Below are 22,868 nucleotides of genomic sequence, written 5' to 3'. Positions count from 1 at the left end.
CTGAAAAAAAAACCAATGTCCAAATAGTGCCGAAACTCTGCCGAATTTTCGAGAACATAAAAAGGGAAGAAATTCAAAATAGTTTGTTTTATTTACCAATGAAATGAAAAAAAAGAAGGAAAAAGTAGTTGTTTTCAAAAAATAGTTTTCTTTGCCAATGAAATAAAAAAAAAGAAGTCTTGCTTTCAAAAAATAGTTTGTTTTGCTTGCCCGAACTACGCCAGTTTGATTCTCACAGGGTGTGAGATACGTAGGCAACCCCCATCGGGTCCAACTTCCTTTTGCGAAAGTAGCCAGGAAAATTTTTACTTTAATTTGAAAATAATCAGGGTGATGTCATCCTTGTCAGAAATAGCCGAGTGTCCCTAAAAGGGCGCCGGAAGGCTGTTTTTGCAAGAACAACTACTTTTGTCACTGTTAAAGGTTTTGGCTGGTTAGCTGACATAGCCTTGAAATCTTCATTTTCGAAGTGCTGAAAGGCCGTGTTGGCAAGGCCGGATGTTTTGGGGAAAGATTTCGAAAATTGGTCATTTCTCTTAATTCAAAACGAGTCATGGTTTTCTTTTAATTAAAATCACCTTAATGAATGTGCAGGATGAGCACAAATCAAAATGAACCTTTCTCAGTCCGTGAAGAGATCCCTTTGGAGCTACATATGTAGTGGCATGATTTGGGGGGCGACAACAGGAAAGTTGTGACAAAAGCATTAGGCGGTCTTATTGAGCTTTTGAAGGTTAAGCCCAGAAAAAATGTGATTGAGGCCTTGATATCGTTTTGGGACCCAGCCCATAATGTGTTCCACTTTGCGGATTTCGAGTTAACTCCTATGCTAGAAGAGATAGCAGGCTATGCCGGGTTCGAAGGGAATCTCAGAAGTCAGTACCCGGTAGTACCAAGAGCAGTGACCCCTCACAAATTTTTGAACTTGTTAAGCATCAGCCGGGACATCCGAGATGGAAATTTGGCCAAAGGATTTTGTACCTTCTACTTTCTGTACTGACGATACGGGAATCCCTGTGGCTTCGAAACACCAGATACTGGTTTTACTCATGCTGGGAATCAAGACAAGTGGGAAACTCGGAGAGGATTAGCTTTCATAGTGGCGTTCCTGGGTATTTTGGTTTGCCCGAGAAAAGACAGGAACATAGAGATGGGGCTAGTAGGGATAGCTAACTTTATGATGAAAAAGACAAATGGGACTATAGTGCCGTTGATCTTGGAAAAAATTTACCGAGCTCTTACTCGTTGTCGAGAAGGAGCAAAGTTCTTTGAAGGGTGCAATATGCTGTTACAAATATGGATGGAGGAACACCTTTGCCACCGTCTCGGATACTTGAATTGCGGTATGATTGGCCTCGAGTGCATTGAAAAACATGAAAAGCGAGTAGAGGGTTATGAGTTTCCAGATGGTACGGAAGTATGGCATGCTCATCTGAGATCTTTGACCGCAAATAAGATCGAATGGACATTCGGTTGGCTTTCAGTCGACGAAGTAATCTATATGTCGGCTGAGGTGTGTTTTTTGCTATTGATGAGTTTTCGGAGTATCCAGCCTTATGCCCCGCACAGATTCTTACGTTAGTTAGGCCGATACCAAACCATCCCGCACAATGAAGATTTGAGTCAGCAAGTCATTGAATTAATGCCAAAAGCGACCTTCCCAGAAGAAAAAGTGCGTCGGGTTTGGCATCAGTGCAGATTCTTAGGGCCCAACACTTAAGTACGAGACCTATCCAGAGGCAAGGTGGAGCCCAGTTATATTGCTTGGTATGGTAAAAGATCCCGAGTTCAACATGAGCCTGACAGGCCCGCAAAGAGACACCATGTCCAACAATTCACCGACGGAGCTCAGGTGCAATGGGATTGGCTGACCAAAGAAAACGAGTACAAGGCTACCATAAGCAAGTTGGAAAAGCAAGTCAGAGAGATTCAATTCGAGAATAGCTTGCAAGTGGCGGAGAATAAAGGAGAAAAGAAAAAACTAGCCAAAGAAAATGAGGCCCTTCGAGCTCAAATTCAGAAATTGAAAGTAGCGGCAGAAAATCCAGTCCGAAGTGACAGAGATGAAAAACTCATAGCTAACCTGAGGCAGAAAGTAAATGACTATAGTTTTGATTTGAATAAAGCAGAAAGTGAACTAGCCAAGGCTCGAAAGAAATTGGCTAAAAACGCAGATGAACAAGTACACCTTTTTAAGCAATTTAGAGAAAGGTACGACGATGAGGTCGCAGGGTTAAAAAAAAGGGTCATCGCCACGGAAAACAAAATGATCAAACAAGCCAAAGACTTCAAAGTTGAAAGGGAACATTGTTATACCACATTGGCGCAATTAGAAATAGATTTGCAACAACTTCAGGGCAAAATCATGCGGCTGAGCAAACTTTGGAAGCTAGGGCCCAGCAGATTAGGCGTTTGTTACAAGAAAAGGGTGCCATAAGAGAGAGAATTAGAAGCATTGTCGCCTACATCGTTATGAAGTGCCAGATTTGTGAGGATATGACCCGCACTACCTTCTTTGCAGCAGTAATGATGTTTGTAAACAGATAATGAATTACTTGGATCGACTTCAAAGGGAGCTTGCATATAGGCCCGCGGCGAGACCGAATGATGTCTCACAGGCACTAGGAGCATTGATGTATTCATGATTTTTTTCGCTTGAGTCTGCATTTCCCTTTTGTTAAGCGTCTGTCAGTCATGTTGAGTTTTCCTTTCTGCTAGGGTCCGTCGAGTTGTTTTCGAGTCTGTGTTTTCGTCTATTGGAGTATGAGGTCTATTTTCGGAGTCTATATTTCATCTTTGCATCGCAATCGATTAGTCTTTTGGAATTAATTTTGAGTTTGTAATAGAAGCATCTGTTGTTTTTTTACTTTATTTTATGAAAACTGAAAATCCCAAAATATTTTATTTCGCACTCATCTCCAAGAACTACGCTTGGTCTGATTCATGCGGGGTCATGATACGTAGGCAATCTCCATAGGGTTTGACCGTAACCAAATAAAAAAAGGGAAGAAAAAAGGGAAAGAAAATAAGAGGGAAAACAAGAGAGTAAAGAAAAGAAAAGAGCGGAAAAAGAAAACAAAGAGAGAGAAAATAAGAAAATAAGAGAGAGTAAAAACAAAGAGAGAACAGAGGCCAGAATGAAAGTAAAGGAAAGAAAAGAAAAGAAAAGGGGATGTTTGCAATTAAAAGAAGGAAAAGGACGGGATGACGCATGCAACCAATCAAATACATATTAGAGACGGTTAACTGTTTAGGTGCATTCACGCCTAATGTGCGGTTACCAATCTGTTAAACCTAATCGCTAACAAGGTTGTTTGTTTGATGTATTAAGTCCAGGCAGGTGTTTAGTTGACTGGCATTCTGGCAACTCACTCCTACAACACCCGATCGAAAGATAGGCTGAATATGGTCGACTAGGAACCGAAAACAAGCATCGTCGACTCATCGAAAGAGGTGGAAGAAATGGACGTTAACGTAATGAGGGAAGAAATATATAAGCTGAAACAACAGATGGCTAAAATGTACCAAGATTGGGCAAAGGGGCATCCACCACCGGTTTATCCTGCCAATCTTGCTTATATCCCACCATCAACCCAACCTCCAGAGGCTCCCATTATGAACTCATCTCCAGCCTTTCCCCTCTACCAACAATGTCATGGCGCCACTTCCTATACTTCTCAAGCTCCACCACCCAAACAAGTCTCATACCCTCCCCCACCAATTATACCTGTTTTTGTGGCACCTCCACCTGCTACATTACACCGATCTTCCAGTGAACCCCTGTTCCAAACTCACGACAAGCAGTACTATCCCCCTGAACCCACCTTCAAAGTTCCAGAGCCATATCCTTACACTCCTCATCTTGATATCCAGGCAGAGACCGAGAAACTGCCTAAAAATCACGAGCATGAAGAGATGATCAGAAAGGTCAAAAGCTTAGAGCAATCGTTCCGGGATATGAGGCGGTTGGGGGGTCAAGTGAGTGTAACCTATAAGGACTTATGTCTGTTCCCAGATGTTTAGTTGCCAGCAGGGTTCAAAATGCCCATGTTTGATCTATATGATGGGCATGGTGACCCGGTAGCACACTTAAGAGGATTCTGTAGCAAGATAAGGGGAGCAGGTGGAAGAAACGAATTGCTGATGGCATATTTCAGCCAGTTTGAGTGGGTCTGTGCTAGAATGGTACACCAGACAAGATCATAGCAGGTGGTACACATGGGACGATTTGGCCCAAGCCTTTGCCTATCATTTTCAGTATAATCTTGAAATCATCCCAGACCGTATGTCATTGACGAAGATTGAGAAGAAGCCCGGTGAGAGTTTCCGAGAATATGGGTTCCGTTGGAGAGAGCAAGCAGCGAGGGTTGACCCCTCGATGAAAGAGAGTGAGATGGTTGATTATTTTTTGCAGGTTTTGGAGCCCACTTATTTTGGTCATTTGGTGTCAGCAGTGGGCAAGTACTTTAATGAAGTTGTGAAAATGGGAGGCATGGTTGAGGAGGGACTCAAGTCCAATAAGATCATGAGTTATTTAGCGATCAAAGCAACCACTCAGGCTATTCAAAATGGTACTGGGGGTGTGCTCGGGAAGAAGAAGAAAGAGGATATTACGACGATCGAGTCGGCAGCTTGGGCCGGATCCAGGAACCTTCCCCGTTACTACAACCAACCTCAACCCTATCCCCAAACTTACCCCCACGCACCATATAGCCCACCACAACACTATTACCCACTGCCAGATCCCCATTTTTCTATCCATCACGCACAAACCTATACCCAACCCCCCGCTCATGCACCAGCTCCACAAAGTCCCTACCAAGCTCCACAAAATACCCATCCTCCCCCAAAAGCCTATAGAAATCCTCCTGGAACAGGTTTTCAGCCCAATCAAGCTTTTAAGAATGAGAGGTTGCAGAAGTAGAAGACTTTACTCCATTAGGAGAATCCTATACTAGTCTATTCCACAGGCTGAGACAGTTGGGCATGTTGAATCCGATCGAAGCCAAATTGTCGAACCCCCTTCCCAGAAATCTTGATCGCTCGGTGAGTTGTGATTATTGTTCAGGGGCCTTGGGCCATGACACAGAGAAATGCTGGAAACTAAAAATAGTTGTACAAGAGCTCATTGATACTCATCGAATCGAGGTTCAGGCCCCAGAAGCACCAAATATCAACCAAAATCCGCTACTAGCTCACCATGAGACCCATATGATTGAGTTGATACACAAGGGAGGGGAGGCTAAGAAACCCACGCAAACGGTGATGGTGATCCGCTCCAGTGAAACTAGTTCAAAGAAAAAGGTAACCAGTGGGAAATTAGTGGTCCAGTTGAAAGGGGTAGACAATAAGCCAGCTATGGTAGCCGAGAAAGGGTCTTCAAGCACTGTTGCAGTGAAACCCGAGAAAGCTAAAGTGGTGGTATCAGGGGTTACAAGTAAACTTGTTGTGGTCATGAAGGGTGCTCGCACAGAGCCTGTTATTATAAAACCAGCATCTCAGCTTCCAGTGATCAATAGCAAGGCGGTCCCGTGGAACTATGAACGAGTGACAGTAACTTACCAGGGGAAAGAGGTCAAAGAAGAAGTGTGTGAGACCCATGGTTTAACTCGATCGGGGAGGTGCTTTGCCCCCGAAAAGTTGAGAAAAGCTAAGACCTCAAAAGATAATCCAGTGTTGGTGAAGAAAGCAGTGACTGAGGAAGAAGCAGAAGAATTTCTGAGAAAGATGAAAGCGCAAGATTATTCCATTGTGGAACAGTTAAGGAAGACACCAGCTCAGATCTCGCTATTGTCATTATTGATCCATTCAGACGAACACCGTCGTGCTTTGATGAAGATCTTAAACGAGGCTCACGTTCCTGATAAAATCTCAGTAAACCACTTGGAAAAGATAGATAACAAGATATTTGAGGTAAATCGAGTCACTTTTTCCGATGATGAGTTGCACGTGAAGGGTACCGAGCACAATAGAGCCCTCTATCTAATGGTGAAATGCGAAGACTCCGTGGTTACTCGGATACTGGTTGACAATGGGTCTAGCGCGAACGTATGTCCTCTCTCCACATTGAACAAGCTGCAAGTGGAGGATGAAAGAATTCACAAGAACAATATTTGCGTTCGGGGATTCGACAGTGGAGGGAAAGATTCAGTCGGGGACATAGTGCTTGAGCTCGCAATAGGGCCAGTTGAATTTACTATGGAATTTCAGGTGATCGATGTGGCTGTTTCGTACAATCTGCTATTGGGATGACCCTGGATCCATGTGGCCAAAGCAGTCTCGTCTACTCTGCATCAAGTGGTCAAGTTTGAATGGGATCGACATGAAATTGTTGTACACGGCGAAGATAATTTGTGTGTGCCCAATGGTGTCATTGTTCCGTTCATAGAGGTTGACGATGACAAGGGACCATGGGTTTATCAAGTTTTCGACACAGTATCGGTAGAGAAAATTCCAGAAGAAAAGTGCGTTGCAACTCCAAAGATGGCTGCGACATCAGTTATGGTAGCTGTTGAAATATTGAAAAATGGTTTCGTATCGGGCAAGGGTTTGGGTGCGTCTCTGCAAGGTATTGTGCAACCAGTTTCTCTTCCAAAGAATCTGGATACTTTTGGTCTGGGGTTCAGGACTACCGTTGCAGACGTGAGAAGAGCTAGAAAAATGAAACAGAAAGCATGGGCATTGCCAAAGCCAATCCCGCGTCTGTCTAGATCATTCGTCAGGCCGGGTATCAGAAAGAAACTGCTATAAAAGGTCCCTGGACCACTGATTGGTGCCGATGGAGATTTGAAGGGGTTTGAAAGGTTATTCGCCAAGGTTAACATGGTTCAGGTTGGGGAAGGGTCCACCAAGGCAGATGTGCAATTTGTGGGACCACGTGCAAAAGTAAACAACTGGGAAGCTACTCCTCTTCCTACCCGGAGGGAGTCTTGGTAGTGGGTTTTGATTTTCTTTAGTTGTCTGGATTATTCTAGGGTCTGTAATTCAGATATTATGTTCCGTCCAGTTGGATGTATTAAAACCCTATTATCTTTATATTCAATGAAATGCAATTGTTCCTTTTCCTTCATTTCTTCTAATTTTATTTTATTTTTCTTCTTTTGTACAGTTCTTTTTATGCTGATATCAATGACATGACATGCATGAGGAATCTTCGGCCCAGTTTTAAAAGTCAATCTAACTCTAAAATAATAATACAAGAAATCAAGTGTGATGACGAGTTGGAATTTGAGGATGATGAGGCCTATGAAGAAATTAGCAAGGAACTAAGTTATTTTGAGGAAAAACCCAAACCTAATTTGAACGATACAGAAGCAGTTAATTTAGGGGACCAAGAAAATGTCTGCAAAACTAAAATAAGTGTCCATCTGGAGCCTCAACTCAGGGAGGAGATAATTAAAGCACTGTTCGAATACAAGGATGTTTTTGCATGGTCTTATGACGACATGCCGGGCCTAAGCACTGATTTAGTGGTTCACAAGTTGCCCACTGATCCGGCATTCCCTCCTGTCAAATAGAAGCTGAGAAAATTCAAAACGGATATGAATGTAAAGATTAAGGAAGAGGTCACCAAGTAGCTTGATGCCAAAGTCATTCGGGTCACCCGGTATCCCACTTGGTTAACCAATGTTGTGCCTGTACCGAAGAAGGATGGCAAGACCAGGGTGTGTGTTGACTATCGGGATCTTAACAAGGCAAGTCCAAAAGACAATTTCCCATTGTCGAACATCCATATCTTGATTGATAATTGTGCCAAACATGAGATTGGTTTTTTTGTGGATTGTTACTCGGGTTATCATTAGATCTTAATGGACGAGGAAGATGCAGAAAATACAGCATTCATCACGTCGTGGGGAACGTACTGCTATCGGGTCATGCCATTTGGTTTGAAAAATGCTGGGTCAACCTACATAAGGGCAATGACAACAATATTCCTTGATATGATACACTAGGAAATCGAGGTGTACGTGGATGATGTGATCGTGAAGTCTAGAAAGCAGTCTGACCATGTCAGGGATCTGAAGAAGTTCTTCCAAAGGCTTCGCAGGTACAATCTCAAACTTAATCCTGCAAAGTGTGCTTTTGGGATACCGTCTGGAAAGTTGTTGGGGTTCGTAGTTAGCTGCTGGGGCATTGAATTGGACCCATCAAAAATCAAGGCCATCCAGGAACTGCCACCTCCGAAGAACAAGACCGAGGTGATGAGTTTGTTGGGGAGATTGAATTATATCAGCAGATTCATCGCTCAACTCACGATAACTTGTGAGCCTATCTTCAAGCTATTAAAGAAAGACGCTGCGGTCAAGTGGACAGATGAATGTCAGGAGGCGTTTGATAAGATAAAAGGGTATTTGTCAAATCCAACCGTGTTGGTCCCGCCAGAACCAGGGAGACCGTTGATTCTATATTTGACGGTATTGGACAATTCATTCGGCTGTGTATTGGGTCAACATGATATCACTGCCAGGAAGGAGCAGGCCATATATTATCTCAGCAAGAAATTCACACCGTGCGAGGTCAAGTACACTCAGCTTGAGAGGACATGTTGCGCCCTAACTTGGGTGGCGCAGAAGCTGAAACATTATTTGTCATCTTACACTACCTATCTCATATCTCGCTTGGATCCATTGAAGTATATCTTTCAGAAGCATATGCCCACATGGAGGCTTGCAAAGTGGCAGATCCTCCTCACAGAGTTTGACATTGTCTACGTGACTCGAACTGCAATGAAAGCACAGGCCTTGGCGGACCATTTGGCTGAGAACCCGGTTGATGAAGATTATGAACCTTTGAAAACTTATTTCCCTGATGAAGAGGTGATGCACATTGATGAGTTGGAACAAGTCGAGAAGCCTGGATAGAAACTTTTCTTTGATGGAGCTGCAAACATGAAGGGCGTGGGGATAGGAGCAGTTCTTATTTCTGAAATAGGGCAGCACTACCCTGTTACGGCTCGGCTTCGTTTTTATTGTACCAACAACATGGCTAAGTTCGAGGCATGTATTCTAGGTTTGAGGTTAGCTATGGATATGGGTGTCCAGGAAGTCTTGGTCTTGGGTGACTCGGACCTCCTGGTGCACCAGATTCAGGGAGAATAGGAAACACGGAATTTGAAACTCATACCGTACAGATAATGTTTGCATGATCTTTGTCAGCGGTTTCAGTCGATAGAATTTAGGCATATCCCGAGGATCCATAATGAAGTCGCCGATGCTTTGGCCACTCTGGCGTCAATGTTACATCATCCAGATAAGGCTTATGTGGACCCTTGCAGATTCAGGTCTATGATCAGCATGCTTACTGTAATATGGTGGAAGAAGAACTGGATGGGGAGCCATGGTTCCATGATATCAAAGAATACATTAGGATAGGGGTATATTCGGTATAGGCCACTGGTGATCAAAAAAGAACAATTCGACGATTGGCAAGTGGATTTTTCTTTAGTGGAGGGGTATTGTACAAAAGAACTCCAGATCTAGGATTGCTAAGATGCATAGATGCTAGACAGGCCACAGCAATCATGACTAAGGTACACTCCGGAGTTTGTGGACCGCATATGCGTGGGTACGTTTTGGCAAAGAAGATTCTCCAAGCAGGTTACTACTGGCTCACTATGGAGCAGGATTGCATCAGTTTTGTGCGTAAATGTCATCAGTGCCAAGTGCATGGAGATTTGATTCATTCTCCACCATCTGAATTACATACAATGTCTGCACCATGGCCTTTTGTTGCTTGGGGCATGGATATCATTGGGCCAATCAAGCCGGCAGCATCGAACGGACACAGGTTTATCCTGGTAGCCATTGATTATTTCACTAAGTGGGTTGAAGCGAAAACGTTCAAATTTGTGACAAAGAAAGCAGTGGTCGACTTTGTACATTCAAATATCATCTGTCGGTTTGGGATTCCGAAGATAATCATCACGGACAATGGTGCTAATCTCAACAGTCATCTGATGACAGAGACATGTCAGCAGTTTAAGATTATACATCGCAATTCCACCCCATACCGCCCTAAGGCGAATGGAGTAGTCGAGGCAACCAACAAGAATATAAAGAAGATACTTTGAAAAATGGTGGAAGGTTCTAGACAGTGGCATGAAAAGTTTCCATTTGCATTGCTGGGTTATCGCACTACTGTGCGTACTTCGGTAGGGGCCACTCCTTATTTGTTGGTGTATGGCACGGAGGCGGTGATACTCGCAGAAATTGAAATCCCATCCCTTCGGATTGTCGCTGAGGCAGAAATTGATGACGTTGAATGGGTCAAAACCCGCTTGGAGCAATTAAGTTTGATTGATGAAAAGAGATTGGCAGCAGTTTGTCATGGCCAATTGTACCAACAGAGAATGGCGAGAGCATATAACAAGAAGGTGTGTCTATGGAAGTTCGAGGTGGGCCAGTTAGTGTTGAGGCGTATCTTGCCTCATCAGGCTGAAGCAAAAGGAAAGTTCGCCCCGAATTGGCAAGGGGCATTTGTTGTAACTAGAGTATTGTCCAATGGTACGTTATATTTGACAGATGTAGAAGGGAAATGTGTAGAAATGGCTATCAATTCCGATGCAGTCAAAAGATACTATGTATGACTTCTTTCTTTGATTGTACTTGTTTGTATTTGGCATATTTTGAAGATTGAAATGACGAGGGCATTTTGTTCTGCTATCTAAATACTTTATCCTTTGTGACTCCCTTTTGAGTCTTATTTATCTTCTTTCATACCCCTCTTTCGGGATCAACGGCATGATTCAGAAATGCAAGTGCGGAGGATAAGTAAGTGAAAAGAAAAAGAAAGGATGAACAGGAAAGGAAGAGGGAAAAGAAAAACGAAAAGAGAGAAGAAAGAGAAAGAAAAGAAAAGAAAAGAGAAAAGCAAAGAGAAAAAAGGAAAAAAAAGAGAAGAAAAAAAAAGAGAAAGAAAAGGAAGAGAGAAAAGAAAAATCACAACAACGAAGTAATTTCTATGACATGAACTACGTTCGACCTGATTCCTTTTTAGCCAAGGATACGTAGGCGGCCTCACGGTTCGGTCTCATCAAAACAAAATCCAAAAATCCCCATGCAAGAAACTGGGGCAGAAGTTGTGGTTGTTGTGAGAAACCTGATTCCGAAACTTGTAATTTTAACCCATTTGTATTGCTTTGAGCCTTTTATACCCTTTCTTTCTAACCCTGTCCAGAAGCCTACATTACGGTCCAAAGAAAGACCTTCTGATCAGTCTTTGAGAAATGCCAAGTCGAGCAGATAAACGTAACTCATGTCAGGGGAAACACTCTGGTTCAAGCAGGAAAAATGAAATGAGAGAGTCTTATTAGTGAAAACCTTTAGAGGCACCGTAAGATGACGGGAGTTGAGAGAAATAAAAATGAGAGAGTCTTATTGGTGAAAATTCTCACAGGCAGCGTAAGGCGATAGGAGTTGAGAAAAATTAAAATGAGAGAGTCTTATTGGTGAAAACCCTCGTGGGCACCGTAAGGCGAAAGTGAGTTGAGAGATGAACGAATGAAAGAGGTATGCTGGTGAAAACCTTTCAAGGCACCGTAGGATGAACAAGGTCAAGGTTTGGGTAAAGCAATCAGGTCATGGAAATTCTGGGGCAATGAAGTACGACAACTGAAATTTGATTGGTTGGACAGATTGAGCCGATTAATCCGAAATGCATGTCATGATCATTTGTACCAGCTGTTCCACTCAGATAAGTTTCTTTTTCTTTTTCTTTTTCTTTTTCCCTTTGTAGCAGTTATCTGGTTTTGGATTCTTCTTATCCTTAACCCGCAAAGTCATTGCATTTCACTTTCCTTTAGGTTTATTTGTCTAAGAGGTTTTAATGTCAATCTTGTCCCGAGTAAGTGGAAAAGAGTTTCAAAGCCCACTACCAACTCCCAAAATTGCAAATCACAATGTGGTCAGAGCATACTAAAGACAGCATGATGTAAGGTGGGGTACAAGGAATCACCGGAAGTTTCATCAGTGGAATGATTTGGTCATGTCATGGGAGATGCAAAAGTTCAGATAAAGGGGTCAGAGGTAAAACAACAGCGGGGGTATAGAACACTCGGATTGTCAAAGGTCATGGGGTTTGAAAGTTAGTCAGAAAGTCAAAGCGGTTCAGGGCCAGTTCGGAGAAGCCAGTCAGAACAAAACAGTGCAGCAGAAAGATCTTCAGCAAGAATGCCATCAGCTAACCACCACTTTAAATTGACAAAATTTTCTTTAATTGAAACAGGGGCAGAAAATTCGTTCGCTTCGAAGAAACTCTCCCCAGGGGAAAGAGCAAGCATCAAAACAGGTTTGACCGTAAAACTTTTAGGACACTCCTGGAAAATGGAACCTAGTTTAAATGTTCAGAAATAGCATAATCTAGCATAAATGCATCCCAAAGGAATATAAGTTGGCTTAGAAGTGTGCATGTTCGAGATAGGATTCAATTAGGAGTTCCAGGACCCTCCTGAATAATGGGACTTAGTTTAAGAGTTCAATTAGATAACAACATTTAGCGTAAAGTCTACTATAGGGTAGTATAATTCAGCCATAAAAGTTGTCACTCTTAAGATAAAATTGGACTTTTGATTTTCAGGACCCTCCTGGATAATGGGGAGTAGTTTAAAGATCATCTTAGATAGCAAGATTTAGCAGAAGTCACACCTGTAGAAGATATAACTTAGATTTTAAATTATCGTTTAGTTAAGAGTTGTCAGGACCCCCCTGAATAATGGGACCTAGCTTACAAATCCTTAGTAATACTTGGTAATATAATTTAGTTTTACAATCACATCTGTCCCCAGCCACCAAATTGGGGCAGAAAATTTTCTTTGTTTTTGTCTGTTTTGTTGAAGTCAGGAGCCCGCCTGGAGAGCAGGGAATACTTTCAAGCACAGCAGTCAGAACCCGCCTGGAGAACAAGGGAGTACAATTTAAATTTTAGCTTTCAAATTCTTTGTTTTGTCTATCTTGAAGTCAGGAGCCCACCTGAAGAGCAGGGAATACATTTCAAGTTGAAGTCAGGAGCCCGCCTGGAGAGCAGGGAATACTTTCAAGTGCAGCAGTCAGGAGCCCGCCTGGAGAACAAGGGAATACAATTTAAATTTTAGCTTTCAAATTCTCTGTTTTGTCTATGTTGAAGTCAGGAGCCCGCCTAGAGAGAAGGGAATACATTTCAAGTTGAAATCAGGAACCCGCCTGGAGAGTAGGGAATACTTTCAAATGCAGCAGTCAGGAGCCCGCCTGGAGAACAGGGGAGTACCATTTAAGTTTAGCTTTCAAATTCTTTGCTTTGTTTATGTTGAAGCCAGGAGCCCACCTGGAGAGCAGGGAATACTTTCAAATGCAGCAGTCAGGAGCCCGCCTGGAGAACAAGGGAGTACCATTTAAGTTTAGCTTTCAAATTCTTTGCTTTGTTTATGTTGAAGTCGGGAGCCCGCCTGAAGAGCAGGGAATGCATTTCAAGTCAGCAGTCAGGAACCCTCCTGAATTGGAATACATTCACTATTTGAAGTCAGGAGCCATCCTGGATAGCATGCGAATACATATCAAGTTCAGCAGTCAGACACCCACCTGGAGAAGGGAAAACATCTCGGTTTACAATTCAAGTTGACAACAAACGGATGTCCCTGAGATAATGGAGAACAACAAGAAACACAAGAGCAAGTTTGAAGATATAGATAGGACTTTTGTAATCCATAGATCATAGTCTAGTCTAGATTTTATTTTGTTTTAACATGGTGTAATATGGAGGTTCAGTAAGCAGTAGCAGCAGCAACAACAGTAACAGTGGAAGCCCAGCTTCATGGTAGTCCCAGCTACCAAACATTCCTGAACTACACTGACCTGATTTTTTTTTAGCCAAGGATATGTAGGCAACCTCGGAAGCAAGGTGCGGTCAAATCTTTCAAAAATGCTTCACGCGGAGTATTCAAACGGGCAAAAATCGCTTGTATCCGCTCACTTATCTTTGTACGAAAACTCTTCGTGTTTCCGAGCAAAGAGGGGAAGCTGTGAGCACGTGATTTTTGCCCTATATGTATTACTCCAACAAATTCAAAATAAAATAATTTCTTTCAGTGTTTGCAATATTGTTGGATTTCGTGGAATTTTTTGTTAATTATTTGCATTTGTCTGTGCACGTTTATTTCAGTTAATTCATAAAAAAATATAAAAATATGTTGCATCTGCATTTAGGATTTAATTTTATATTTTTAGATTAATTAACAAATTAGTTCGTTTTATAAAAATGAAAATCACAAAAATAATTCATTTGCCAATTTTACATTTTTAATTTTGAATTGTGTAATTGTTCTTTAAATTTAGGATTTAATTAATTATTAAAAATAGCATTAGGTAGGATAATTTAGTTTAAAAATAATGATTAATTAATTTAGGATTTATTTTAATTTTGGAAAAAGAAAAGAATTGTGAATTGAAAAGGAAAAAGAAGGAAATAAAGAAGTTTTAATTTGGTCTCAAACCCAATCCAACCGTCCCAGCCCAAACGGAAACCACCCAATACCCGGACCAACCCACGCCTAACCCGGTCCGGATCCCCCCCAAATGAAACGACGTCGTTTCGATCAATATTGATCTGAGCTGTTGATCTACCCTTGATCGAACGGCTTGGAACAGAAGCCTTGGGAATATTTAAGTGTCCAAATCTGTCCCCCCCCCCTTCAGAACCCTTCTGCTCAACACCCCATCAGAACACCCCGAAACCCTAGCTGAGCTGCCCCTAAATCCACCACCGTTCGGTGGCGGCGCCACCTCCAAACGCCACCAAAATCACACCACTGAACCACCCTGACCCTCTCGTTCCGAATTCCCACTCCGTTTCCCTCGAATGTTGCCCCAGCCCCTCGAATCTTAGATCAGAAATGAGTTTCGATTTGGGTTGACTTCTCTTTAAGTTTGTTTCTGATTGGATTTGGGGTTTGGTCAGTTTTAACTCATTGAGTGAAGGCCCAAATTTGAAAGCCTGCCCGTTGGACAAGATTGGGTCTGGGTCTTTGTTCATTTGACCCTATTTGGTCCAAGGTAAATTTCAGGGCACTTAGGGGTAGTTGGGGCAATACACTGAGAGAATCTCTCAAGTAACCACCCAAGAAGCTTCCTAGAAAGCTAAAAATAGCCTGGCTTGGATACCAAGTCAGAAAATAAGGGACTAATTAGCAAAAGCAAAAATTAGAAAAGGACTAAAATAAAAAGTTGAACCCTTAAGGCTGCCCTGTTTTCTTGCCTATAAAGGCATCACTTCTTGTCTTTCAAGGCAAGATCTAAGATCTGAAATTCAGAAAAGGCAAAACGGCTGAAAATTAGAGTAAAAATTACTGTTTCATTGAAATTCACTCTGTAATTCCTTCAGTTTTCAAATCCTGAAAAGAGTTTCTGATTGATATAGTCTTAAAATGGACTGAGATTGGGTGTTTGAGGTTTAATTTTGAAGTTGTTTTGGGTATTGTTCGAGTGGGATTGTCTTCATTTTGTTTTCAAGTTCATCTTGGTTGAGCTGGTGTTGTTGGTATTGGCCTGCTACTGTTCTGTTGCTGATTGTTCATTTTCTGCTTTTATTTTCGAATTCCAGGTACAAGTTCTGGACCTTCATGATGTAAGGCTTGATTCAAGGATGAAATGGGAGTACCATTATGCTTTAGTTCTTTGTTTCTTTGCTTGATGTTTATATTCCTTCATTTATTCATAGTATGGTCATAGTTAAATTCTCTTTAAGTAATCGAATTCTCATGCTATAATTAGTTGTGAACTGTGGAGACTATGACATATTTGGATCTTGCTGTTTATTTAGTTTTAGTGTTATAGGTCAATTTTGCAATCCTTGTTATCTGTATGTAGAAGTGTAAGCTTGAAACTCATATAGCAATTTGGACGAACCTTAATAATTGAGCTATGTTGTTCATAAAGTATGGAAGTCATCAGTGGTTTGATTTATAAGGGTATTGTTTCCGGTCAAGTGTTTTCAAGGTTGCTTCATGTTTAAATGTTAGTTTAGGTTTAAAAGTTTGAAATATTATGTGAGCATGAAAGTGATCAATGTGTGTTTGGTACAAGTAGCAACCCTGTAGTGAATGAATGCTTCAGTAGTCAGTTGTCATAGCTTCGGTTTTGTGGTCATTCAATTCGAGTGTGGAAATCTGCAGATTTTTAAAGTTCAGTCATTCATGCGTTTCTTTAGTTTGAAAACTTCCCTCTTGCGGCTGTCTGGACTCGATCCTATGATCTCTTCCTCATTCGACTTGGGCATGCTTTTGTTCGAATTGGGCCTGCCTCAAGCCCAATATCAATTCCGGCCTGGCGTGCTAAGGCCTGACCGTCTTCAGCTATTAGGGGGCATCTATCTTGTATGCATCTTATGGACTGGGCTCCTTTGGGTTTATGAATTGAATTAGTAACAGGTCCACTAATGATTAAATATAGTAGGCTTTGGACTTTTTCTAAAAATCGATATTAGGATTTCAATAAGGTGTTTTAGATTATTGTTAGGTCTTTCATTTCCTTAATCAAGTTCAAATAAATCGAGGCGTGCCATTTAGCGAATTTTCCATGGCCCTCGTAAAGTTAAAGTGCGTAGTTTCTTTAGGCACGCTATTTTAATAATTTTACTTTCATAAACTCGAGTGTGCATTTCATGTGACCCAAATAAAATCTTGAAACGTTGAATAAAATATGTTTAGGATTGCGGGTGCATTTCATGTGGCGCGATCCAAAGACGTGTTTTAAACGACGTTCATCTTCTTTAAAACTAATTAAAAGCGGCCAAAAGGTTAAATTTGCACATGAGTTCAAAATATCCTAAAATCAGATTATTAAGCCGAATATAATAGTTGAGCGACCGTGCTATAACCACGGAACTCGGGAATGCCTAACACCTTCTCCCAGGTTAACAAAATTCCTTACTCGGATTTCTAGTTCGCGGACTGTAATACAGAGTCATTCTTTCCTTGATTCAGGATTAAAACCGGTGACTTGGGACACCATAAAACTCCCAAGTGGCGACTCTGAATCTTTAAATAAACAAATCCCATTTCGATTGTCCTTTAATTGGAAAAACTCCCTTGTATTTATACCCTTTACGGGGTATAGTAAAAAAGGAGGTGTGACAGCTCTGGCGACTCTGCTGGGGATTGCACGTAGAATCTCTGGTTCAGGGTTCAAGAATTCGAGCTTAGAATAATTGTTATAGTTGGCTTTATCCATTATCTGATTTTGTTACTTGATTTGAGCCTAATGTGCTAATTGATTTCTTTTACCGCTTTGATATTCCGTGAACTGTATATAAATTGTTGCGAAATCCCTCTTCTCTCTGAGTCTTCTAAATCATGAAGAAGTGTGCACTTCGTGTGACTTCTTTTCTGTTAGAGTCATATTCCAAATTTAGAATGAGGTTCGGACAAGTTGCAAAGCCGGCGAAGCTTCTGTATTCCCGGTATGCTGCCCCCCCTCGACTCGAGCTGTCTGCTCGAGTAAGCCAGGTCTAGAACAATAAACCCAGGTTTTAAATCTAGTATAACAAGACCTCATGCCGGATCCCTAGTAGGAGTGTTTGTTTCATCATGTGCATTTGACTTTGGAGACTCAACACAGGGGTTGGGTCTATCTAGGACAGGTGCACCCGAAACAAAAAGACCATCCTGATGCATCCTACTTGCTACTTGTGCATTTATTCGCTTCGGACTTGCATGCTGACCGGCTTATGAATATTGGAAAGAGAAATAGCAGTATGAGGGTTAAAGAGAGTTAATCGCCTATTTTGGAAAAAAAACCAATGTCCAAATAGTGCCGAAACTCTGCCGAATTTTCGAGAACATAAAAAGGGAAGAAATTCAAAATAGTTTGTTTTATTTACCAATGAAATGAAAAAAAAGAAGGAAAAAGTAGTTGTTTTCAAAAAATAGTTTTCTTTGCCAATGAAATAAAAAAAAGTCTTGCTTTCAAAAAATAGTTTGTTTTGCTTGCCCGAACTACGCCAGTTTGATTCTCACAGGGTGTGAGATACGTAGGCAACCCCCATCGGGTCCAACTTCCTTTTGTGAAAGTAGCCAGGAAAATTTTTACTTTAATTTGAAAATAATCAGGGTGATGTCATCCTTGTCAGAAATAGCCGAGTGTCCCTAAAAGGGCGCCGGAAGGCTGTTTTTGCAAGAACAACTACTTTTGTCACTGTTAAAGGTTTTGGCTGGTTAGCTGACATAGCCTTGAAATCTTCATTTTCGAAGTGTTGAAAGGCCGTGTTGGCAAGGCCGGATGTTTTGGGGAAAGATTTCGAAAATTGGTCATTTCTCTTAATTCAAAACGAGTCATGGTTTTCTTTTAATTAAAATCACCTTAATGAATGTGCAGGATGAGCACAAATCAAAATGAACCTTTCTCAGTCCGTGAAGAGATCCCTTTGGAGCTACATATGTAGTGGCATGATTTGGTGGGCGACAACAGGAAAGTTGTGACAAAAGCATTAGGCGGTCTTATTGAGCTTTTGAAGGTTAAGCCCAGAAAAAATGTGATTGAGGCCTTGATATCGTTTTGGGACCCAGCCCATAATGTGTTCCACTTTGCGGATTTCGAGTTAACTCCTATGCTAGAAGAGATAGCAGGCTATGCCGGGTTCGAAGGGAATCTCAGAAGTCAGTACCCGGTAGTACCAAGAGCAGTGACCCCTCACAAATTTTTGAACTTGTTAAGCATCAGCCGGGACATCCGAGATGGAAATTTGGCCAAAGGATTTTGTACCTTCTACTTTCTGTACTGACGATACGGGAATCCCTGTGGCTTCGAAACACCAGATACTGGTATTACTCATGCTGGGAATCAAGACAAGTGGGAAACTCGGAGAGGATTAGCTTTCATAGTGGCGTTCCTGGGTATTTTGGTTTGCCCGAGAAAAGACAGGAACATAGAGATGGGGCTAGTAGGGATAGCTAACTTTATGATGAAAAAGGCAAATGGGACTATAGTGCCGTTGATCTTGGAAAAAATTTACCGAGAACTTACTTGTTGTCGAGAAGGAGCAAAGTTCTTTGAAGGGTGCAATATGTTGTTACAAATATGGATGGAGGAACACCTTTGCCACCGTCCCGGATACTTGAATTGCGGTATGATTGGCCTCGAGTGCATTGAAAAACATGAAAAGCGAGTAGAGGGTTATGAGTTTCCAGATGGTACGGAAGCATGGCATGCTCATCTGAGATCTTTGACCGCAAATAAGATCGAATGGACATTCGGTTGGCTTTCAGTCGACGAAGTAATCTATATGTCGGCTGAGGTGTGTTTTTTGCTATTGATGAGTTTTCGGAGTATCCAGCCTTATGCCCCGCACAGATTCTTACGTTAGTTAGGCCGATACCAAACCATCCCGCACAATGAAGATTTGAGTCAGCAAGTCATTGAATTAATGCCAAAAGCGACCTTCCCAGAAGAAAAAGTGTGTCGGGTTTGGCATCAGTGCAGATTCTTAGGGCCCAACACTTAAGTACGAGACCTATCCAGAGGCAAGGTGGAGCCCAGTTATATTGCTTGGTATGGTAAAAGATCCCGAGTTCAACATGAGCCTGACAGGCCCGCAAAGAGACACCATGTCCAACAATTCACCGACGGAGCTCAGGTGCAATGGGATTGGCTGACCAAAGAAAACGAGTACAAGGCTACCATAAGCAAGTTGGAAAAGCAAGTCAGAGAGCTTCAATTCGAGAATAGCTTGCAAGTGGCGGAGAATAAAGGAGAAAAGAAAAAACTAGCCAAAGAAAATGAGGCCCTTCGAGCTCAAATTCAGAAATTGAAAGTAGCGGCAGAAAATCCAGTCCGAAGTGACAGAGATGAAAAACTCATAGCTAACCTGAGGCAGAAAGTAAATGACTATAGTTTTGATTTGAATAAAGCAGAAAGTGAACTAGCCAAGGCTCGAAAGAAATTGGCTAAAAACGCAGATGAACAAGTACACCTTTTTAAGCAATTTAGAGAAAGGTACGACGATGAGGTCGCAGGGTTAAAGAAAAGGGTCATCGCCACGGAAAACAAAATGATCAAACAGGCCAAAGACTTCAAAGTTGAAAGGGAACATTGTTATACCGCATTGGCGCAATTAGAAATAGATTTGCAACAACTTCAGGGCAAAATCATGCGGCTGAGCAAACTTTGGAAGCTAGGGCCCAGTAGATTAGGCGTTTGTTACAAGAAAAGGGTGCCATAAGAGAGAGAATTAGAAGCATTGTCGCCTACATCGTTATGAAGTGCCAGATTTGTGAGGATATGACCCGCACTACCTTCTTTGCAGCAGTAATGACGTTTGTAAACAGATAATGAATTACTTGGATCGACTTCAAAGGGAGCTTGCATATAGGCCCGCGGCGAGACCGAATGATGTCTCACAGGCACTAGGAGCATTGATGTATTCATGATTTTTTTCGCTTGAGTCTGAATTTCCCTTTTGTTAAGCGTCTGTCAGTCATGTTGAGTTTTCCTTTCTACTAGGGTCCGTCGAGTTGTTTTCGAGTCTGTGTTTTCGTCTATTGGAGTATGAGGTCTATTTTCGGAGTCTATATTTCATCTTTGCATCGCAATCGATTAGTCTTTTGGAATTAATTTTGAGTTTGTAATAGAAGCATCTGTTGTTTTTTTACTTTATTTTATGAAAACTGAAAATCCCAAAATGTTTTATTTCACACTCATCTCCAAGAACTACGCTTGGTCTGATTCATGCGGGGTCATGATACGTAGGCAATCTCCATAGGGTTTGACCGTAACCAAATAAAAAAAGGGAAGAAAAAAGGGAAAGAAAATAAGAGGGAAAACAAGAGAGTAAAGAAAAGAAAAGAGCGGAAAAAGAAAACAAAGAGAGAGAAAATAAGAAAATAAGAGAGAGTAAAAACAAAGAGAGAACAGAGGCCAGAATGAAAGTAAAGGAAAGAAAAGAAAAGAAAAGGGGATGTTTGCAATTAAAAGAAGGAAAAGGACGGGATGACGCATGCAACCAATCAAATACATATTAGAGACGGTTAACTGTTTAGGTGCATTCACGCCTAATGTGCGGTTACCAATCTGTTAAACCTAATCGCTAACAAGGTTGTTTGTTTGATGTATTAAGTCCAGGCAGGTGTTTAGTTGACTGGCATTCTGGCAACTCACTCCTACAACACCCGATCGAAAGATAGGCTGAATATGGTCGACCAGGAACCGAAAACAAGCATCGTCGACTCATCGAAAGAGGTGGAAGAAATGGACGTTAACGTAATGAGGGAAGAAATATATAAGCTGAAACAACATATGGCTAAAATGTACCAAGATTGGGAGAAGGGGCATCCACCACCGGTTTATCCTGCCAATCTTGCTTATATCCCACCATCAACCCAACCTCCAGAGGCTCCCATTATGAACTCATCTCCAGCCTTTCCCCTCTACCAACAATGTCATGGCGCCACTTCCTATACTTCTCAAGCTCCACCACCCAAACAAGTCTCATACCCTCCCCCACCAATTATACCTATTTTTGTGGCACCTCCACCTGCTACATTACACCGATCTTCCAGTGAACCCCTGTTCCAAACTCACGACAAGCAGTACTATCCCCCTAAACCCACCTTCAAAGTTCCAGAGCCATATCCTTACACTCCTCATCTTGATATCCAGGCAGAGACAGAGAAACTGCCTAAAAATCACGAGCATGAAGAGATGATCAGAAAGGTCAAAAGCTTAGAGCAATCGTTCCGGGATATGAGGCGGCTGGGGGGTCAAGTGAGTGTAACCTATAAGGACTTATGTCTGTTCCCAGATGTTTAGTTGCCAGCAGGGTTCAAAATGCCCATGTTTGATCTGTATGATGGGCATGGTGATCCGGTAGCACACTTAAGAGGATTCTTTAGCAAGATAAGGGGAGCAGGTGGAAGAAACGATTTGCATGTGATATATTAACCAGTTTGAGTGGGTCTACGCTAGAATGGTACACCAGACAAGATCATAGCAGGTGGTACACATGGGACGATTTGGCCCAAGCCTTTGCCTATCATTTTCAGTATAATCTTGAAATCATCCCAGACCGTATGTCATTGACGAAGATTGAGAAGAAGCCCGGTGAGAGTTTCCGAGAATATGGGTTCCGTTGGAGAGAGCAAGCAGCGAGGGTTGACCCCTCGATGAAAGAGAGTGAGATGGTTGATTATTTTTTGCAGGTTTTGGAGCCCACTTATTTTGGTCATTTGGTGTCAGCAGTGGGCAAGTACTTTAATGAAGTTGTGAAAATGGGAGGCATGGTTGAGGAGGGACTCAAGTCCAATAAGATCATGAGTTATTTAGCGATCAAAGCAACCACTCAGGCTATTCAAAATGGTACTGGGGGTGTGCTCGGGAAGAAGAAGAAAGAGGATATTACGACGATCGAGTCGGCAGCTTGGGCCGGATCCAGGAACCTTCCCCGTTACTACAACCAACCTCAACCCTATCCCCAAACTTACCCCCACGCACCATATAGCCCACCAAAACACTATTACCCACTGCCAGATCCCCATTTTTCTATCCATCACGCACAAACCTATACCCAACCCCCCGCTCATGCACCAGCTCCACAAAGTCCCTACCAAGCTCCACAAAATACCCATCCTCCCCCAAAAGCCTATAGAAATCCTCCTGGAACAGGTTTTCAGCCCAATCAAGCTTTTAAGAATGAGAGGTTGCAGAAGTAGAAGACTTTACTCCATTAGGAGAATCCTATACTAGTCTATTCCACAGGCTGAGACAGTTGGGCATGTTGAATCCGATCGAAGCCAAATTGTCGAACCCCCTTCCCAGAAATCTTGATCGCTCGGTGAGTTGTGATTATTGTTCAGGGGCCTTGGGCCATGACACAGAGAAATGCTGGAAACTAAAAATAGTTGTACAAGAGCT

This window comes from Nicotiana sylvestris, chromosome 9 (genome assembly GCF_000393655.2).
Source record: "Nicotiana sylvestris chromosome 9, ASM39365v2, whole genome shotgun sequence".
Classification (NCBI taxonomy): Eukaryota; Viridiplantae; Streptophyta; class Magnoliopsida; order Solanales; family Solanaceae; genus Nicotiana; species Nicotiana sylvestris.
Note: the sequence above shows the minus strand (reverse complement) of the source record.